The 6,727-nt window shown below is 34.8% G+C and overlaps 1 pseudogene; it reads left to right on the forward strand.

Annotated features, from left to right (window-relative positions):
• The first annotated feature begins 361 nt into the window (after positions 1-361).
• LOC137730489 (chlorophyllase-2-like) lies at positions 362-4,232 on the forward strand (annotated as a pseudogene).
• The last annotated feature ends 2,495 nt before the right edge of the window (positions 4,233-6,727 follow it).

Consider the following 6,727-nt stretch of genomic DNA (forward strand, 5'->3'; position numbering starts at 1 on the left):
AGATTTTGTGTGTATAGTGTGTGAGAAGTTAAAAAAACGTGTTATTGTTTGCATGTAGAGTGTCCAACAACAAAAATCCCTTCATATTATCCTAAGCCAACCTAACTCAACATACAGATTTGGCCCCAATACAGAATCCATTATGGCCTAGACCTTGAGAGTGCACCCAAATATGAAATGTAGAACAGTCCAACTTCAAGGAAAACATATTTGGGTCAGAAATTAAACCTCTTTGAGGTCGCTTTAGCATTCAGCCTTGTAAATATCTTGAGACATTGGTCCTCAACGATAAAAACTTCAACTTATCACAGGTGAGGTTGTAAATTCATGCCATTATCCTAAAGCGTTTGCAAACAAAAAATTTTATGCTTTTACCATGACAGTCATGTCCTCCTCCACTTCTTCTTCTTCGATTGCCAGATCTGGCACAAATGTTTTTGAAATTGGAAAATACAACGTAGTCCTCCAGATAGTTGAAGCAGCAGAGAGGAGTGCATGCAGCAGCAAAACCAAGTCGTCGTTGTCGTCGTCGTCGTCAATTCCTCCTAAAAATCCTTCGCCTCCAAAACCTCTATTGATTGGCATGCCTTGTGAAGCTACTGGAAAGTTACCGATGTTGCTGCTCCTCCATGGTTACCTTCTCTCTAACTCTTTCTACTCTCAGCTTATCAACCACATCGCTTCTCATGGCTTCATTGTCATTGCCCCTCAGGTTTCTCTCTCTCTCTCTCTCTCTCTCTCTCTCTCCAATCAAATAGTATTTCAATTGTGCCTTTAGACCCTCTGTACAATTACACATACCATAGTTTTTATGATCAGTTCAATTATTCTTAATTTTAGTCTGGTAGAATTAACTTAATTAGCATACTAAACCTTCCATTTTTTCCAATTATCTTATAAGCATTTGCATTTTATTAGCTACTGGAAGATAGAGGTGTCTGATACAAGCAATATTGGTTGGGTAATAATTTTCAAACTTCGTTTCACCGATGCACTTTTCCCTTTGTTTTTGTCCCTTGATTATCTTCAACTTATTCAATTCAAATGGGATAAAAGAAAATGGAGCGTAGGTGGACAAAAAATGAGTGCAAAAATCAGTTCTCTATCAGTGAAGAGAAAAAAGAACATATACAGGACCCAAATACAAGGCTATTGCTGGCCACTTGCGCTAGTCACTGTCAATAGTTGCCTTAGTCTGTAAGATAAAAGGCTGGATTGGTATTGATGTGCTGTGAGAATAAGCTCATTTTTGCTGCTTCACATTTTTAGTTTTTTTCACCCAAAACTGTAAAAATAAGCTGTTTTTAAGTATTTACCAAACACCTTTTTGTGTTCAGTTTTTTTTTATACCTACTTTTTATAAAAGCATCCCAGTATCAAATCAGTACAAAGTGTAAGCCACACGCACTGGAGGCTTCTTTTGTCTTGTTGGGGACTAAGTTTTCAAGTAAACAAAGCGAAAATATTACATGTCTTGATTGGTATATCGTATGAACTGAAAACTCCCAAGTGGCTCAATCCTTTGTCAGATAGATACTAGGATCTAAATTACTGTCTTTTTCTATTTTTGATCATTGAAGTCCACTTTTTTGCATACTAAACCGAAACTCTCATTGAAAACCTAACTTTTACGGATCGCAATTTCAATAATCCTACGACATAATAAACAGAAACAGCAATAAATTAAAACTAAGAACAAAATATTTTATGAGGAAAAAACTCTTAAACAAATGATGAGAAAACCCTCAGAGGACACAACTAGGTAATCACGATCCACTAAGGAAAAAAGACTTGTACAAGACTCAACAGACACTTACTACACTTGAAGTTCCCTCCTGTACTTTGGTTATTGTAGAACGCCGTTCTTACTTTGCCTGCTTTTAGATGAATGTGTTTGGCACAGATGATCCTCCTCACAAGTAAAGGATGCACACAGTTTTGTTTCACAGGTGAATTATATGATATGATGATCACCTGATTTCTAAAGCCTCACAAAGATTGCAGTCAAAATTTAACCCTAGAAGAGAACAGACCTTTGCCCTCAACATGCAGCACATGTATTCTTAGAATATGCAAAAGTAAATTTCAACAATACAGACTTTTTTATTTAATGAGAAATTGAAGCCTAAGAAATAGAACTTCAATCAAAGATAATCTGTCAATCTTTCTTTTTTTCTCACAAATGACTCAAATATACTTTCCTACAAAAACTACCCAAAAAAAAACTCTGAGTCCCTTAAATCTTTCATATCAAATGGGTTCTTAACGTTAACATATTTGATCTCACAGTCCAAATAAAGTTCAATCACATAAACATGATTTCCTAAATGAATGCATGTGATTTTTACCTTAAGAAGTTCACGAAATCAACTTCAATGATGTTGCCGTGCAAACCAAAGACTTGTTTAGAAGTGTTTTAAAAATATTTTTGGAACCAATCCTTAGTCAAAATGCTAATGAATCTTGAAAAAGCACTTAAAGTGCTTTCCGAAATAAGCACATAATTGGTGCTTCTTTGAGATAACATTTTAAATGCTTTCAGAACCCAAATTTTTTCTTTAAAAGCACCTTCAATTATTTTAAAAACACTTCCAAACAAGCCCCAAATCTTCTTCACTTAGACCTAAAACTTAGGATTAAACCGAAATTCAAGACTAATTATTACAGACACATATTATACAAAGTCTAGAAATTAGCCAACTAGAAAGCTTGGGCTTTCACTCATTCAAATTTTCTGTTCACATTAAGATGAGTTTAAGAGACTCACATGCTTCACAAAACATTTTCGAGTGCGACTGTCACAGGTTAAAATGTTATAATTCTTTAGAATGCATCTAATTTTGTTTTATTGACAAGTAATTGATCTTTGTTCTTAACAGTTATATACCATAGTTGGACCAAACTCAAGTGATGAGATCAAGTCCACAGCTGCAATAATAAACTGGTTATCTGAAGGACTTTAGCCCTTGCTTCCACCCAATGTTCAGGCAAATCTAAGCAAGCTAGCACTCGCTGGCCATAGCCGCAAAGGCAAGGTTTCGTTTGCACTAGCTTTAGGGAAAGAAGAAACTAGCACCAGCTTGAAGTTTTCAACCCTAATAGGCATTGACCCAGTGGATGGAATGGACACAGGGAAACAAACCCCTCCACCGATGTTAACCTATGTTCCTCAGTCATTCGATCTTGAGATGCCTGTGATGGTGATTGGTTCAGGTTTAGGTGAAGTGAAAAGGAACATTTTGTTTCCTCCTTGTGCTCCAAAGGGTGTAAACCATGAGGACTTCTTCAATGAATGCTGGAAACTGGCTTGTTATTTTGTGGCAAAGGATTATGGCCATCTTGACATGCTAAATGATCATACCAAGGGGATTACAGGGAAAGCTACGTATTGTTTATGCAAAAATGGGAATTCTAGGCAGCCCATGAGGAGGTTTGTTGGAGAGGTTATGGTTGCTTTCATAAAAGCTTATTTAGAAGGCGATAGTAGTTGGCTATAAGAGAAGGGGTTGAGACTTTGCCAATAGAGCTTCAAAGTGTCAAATTTCTTTTGTGAAATTTAGATGCATTCTAGATATGTTACTTGCTTCATTACAATTTTGATAAGGATGCTTCAATTAATTGCATTTTGCTTTTTGAATTTGAACGTAATGCATAGTCCGCAGATGTGAGTGTAACCCATTACCCCAATATAACATCAAACCAGACGTGCATTGTTTGCTTTTAGCCTGAGGAATAGAAGTTCTTGGAATGGAAAAACCAAAATCTCTTACGCAGCTGGTAATCGAACTTTTGCTCAATGGAATTATAGAAATTCATAGGGTATGTTAAAAACTTTAGACTAGTATTTACATTCGGAATTGCTCAATAGTTTGCACTCGAAGGACCACACGTTACTTTGATCTGTATTGCAAAAGTTGACAGTAGGTTACAACACTATGCCAAGGAATCAAATTCGGCATTTGTGTTTTCATTCATGGATAGACTAAATTTATGTGTCATAATCATTTTGATAACTAACAAATGTGCTTGATCCAACTTCTCTGTATGAAACCTTTTCTTTTCGTTAGTTATAGAGCTGTTGGTTGCTCAATCCCTCTTTTCTTCATTTATATTCGTAAACCGCATTGAACTTGTTATTAGGACATTCTAGTATGGCACCGTACACAATATAACTTATCCAAATGCACGATAATGCGAAGGATAATTTTGCACAATTCAATCCGCTACAACATGCCAACCAAACTTTAACGTTTTATACATAGCTAAGGCTGATGATATGATTATATAGGAGCTGTATTAGTTTTTGAAACGAAAAGTTTCTGCTGATTTCTATCATTTGCTCTTTATTTTTCTTTTCATTCCCTGTTTCTATGTCTCAATATGGGCATTTTTTTGTTTGTGTTACTGCCTTTAGTATTCATCATTGGTTACTTATTTATGTATGAGTTTTTATCACAAATGGTCCCTGAGATTGATCAAACTCATCATTTTGGTCCTTCACTTTCAAAATCAATAAATGTCATCTCTAAGATTCACTACTCCACATCAGTTTGGCCCTTCCGTTAAGATCCCTCAACTATTCTATTAGTTTGTATGTGGGACCCACAAATCCAATGAAATGGTGACATGTGGATTACCCAAAATAAGGGTGTTTTTTTTTTTTGCAAATGCTCCCTGACATTGATTAAACTCCTCATTTTGGTCCTTGAGTTTCAAAAACCAATAAATTTGGTCCCTAACTTTCACTACCGTACATCAATTTAGTCATTCCTTAAAAAATTTCCTTAATATTTTTTGTTTGTGTGCTAATGTGGTCCCACTAATCCAATCATATGGCTAGTTTTGGTTTTTGTTTTTTATTTTACTTTTATTTATAAATCTTAAAAAAAATAGTTTCTTATAGTTAATTCATGCGGCGCCAGATGATTGGATTAGTGTGACAAAAAATATTGACAAAACTTTAATGGAAGGATTAAATTAACATGTGGTATTGAAAGTCAAGGACCAAATTTATTAATTTTTGAAACTCAGGGACCAAAATGAGGAGTTTGATCAATGTCAGGGACCATTTATGATAAAAACCCTTATTTTGTGTAATCCACGTGTCACCATTTTATTGAATTTGTGGGTCTCACATATAAACTAACAGAATAGGTGATGAAATCTTAACAGAATGACCAAATTGATGTGCAGTAATGAATGTCAGGGATGACATTGATTGATTTTGAAAGTGAGAGATCAAAATGATGAGTTCGATCAATCTTAGGAACCATTTGTGATAAAAACCCTTTATGTATTTATTTACTTCATGTTATAGATCTTTGGTTGAAATAGATTAACACCGACGCTGGCTGGCTTGTTGTGGGTATTAGAGCGCTTTGTTATTGCAGTTTTTTGTTAGTCTCAAGCTCTAATTTTAGGGGGATGAAGATGTATGTCTTTTTACTTTTTACTTGTTTCAAATTAGGTTAGTTTCTAAGAATTTCTATTTTTAAGGCTTTTGTAGAAGTTTCATATTATTTTTTCTTAATGTTGGGAATGTTATAAATTCCAAATTTAAACAAATTCTTGCCGAGTATAGTCCAACACCGTTGTGTTTACCAATTTTTATGTGCTCCACTTTCTAACGTCCAAGGGGGCTTCAAAAGGTCTAGCATAGGTTCTTGCTAATGTAGCTCCATCCGAGTATAAGGTAGTAATGATATTTATGTTTCCACCACTCATTTCTTTTTAGGTAAATTATACAAAACTACATTAACTATAGGTCAAACCACACTATCATACCTCATATTTTAAAATGACAATGTCATACATCATCTTTAGAATTTGTTGCAAAGTTATACCTCCGTTAGTTTGTCTGTGAATTTCTCAATTAAATGTTGACCTGACTTGATGCGGGGCCCAGTTCCTCACCCAGATGGATTCCATGTCGCACCACACCCAAAGTTTTCTCGCCAAAAATGAACATAGATTATCATTTTAAGCATAGATTATCATCCTTGACCCCAAATTTGAAAAATCTCACCCAAAAATAATGATATAACCACAACAAAACTAGTGTATTCAAGCACAAACTACTCATCATTTATGAAGAAAAATATGAAATGGGCCAAATTATGCATAAAACCTGCTTAATTATCCAGAAATTCATAAACCTATTAAAAAAACTAACTGAATTCATCTAGCATCTCCAACCAACATTACAAAACCTACTAAATTCATAAAAACCTGCTACATCATCAATTCAATTCACAAAAGACCTACTGGATGCATAAAACCTATTCTAGCATTACAATTCCTTTACAAAAAACAACCATGTGTGCAAAAAAGCTAGAGGTTGGATTGCTTTGTATTTCTATGCTTAGTGCCTTTGGATGATTCGTTTATTGGTTTGCTTGGTCTTTCTCTGCTTGGTGCCTCTAGATGATTCAACTACTAATTGTGATGCCTAAATCCAAAGTTCATTAAAACTATAAGAGACAAAGTAAGGTTTTTAACTAAATCCAAATGTTTTACAACTAAGGAAATTGTTAGGTTTTTACCTTTGTTTTCCTTGTCCTCTTTCTAGTTGCAACTTTGGCTGGATTCGTTGATGGTGATTGTCCTTGAGCAGATGTGGATGATTCGTTGATGGTGATTGTCCTTGAGCAGATGTGGATGCCTACAAAGCAATTTAAATGATTAAGAATCTGAAATGATATTAAAGGATTTAAAAAACCACATAAAG

The sequence above is a fragment of the Pyrus communis genome, chromosome 4 (genome assembly GCF_963583255.1).
Source record: "Pyrus communis chromosome 4, drPyrComm1.1, whole genome shotgun sequence".
Classification (NCBI taxonomy): Eukaryota; Viridiplantae; Streptophyta; class Magnoliopsida; order Rosales; family Rosaceae; genus Pyrus; species Pyrus communis.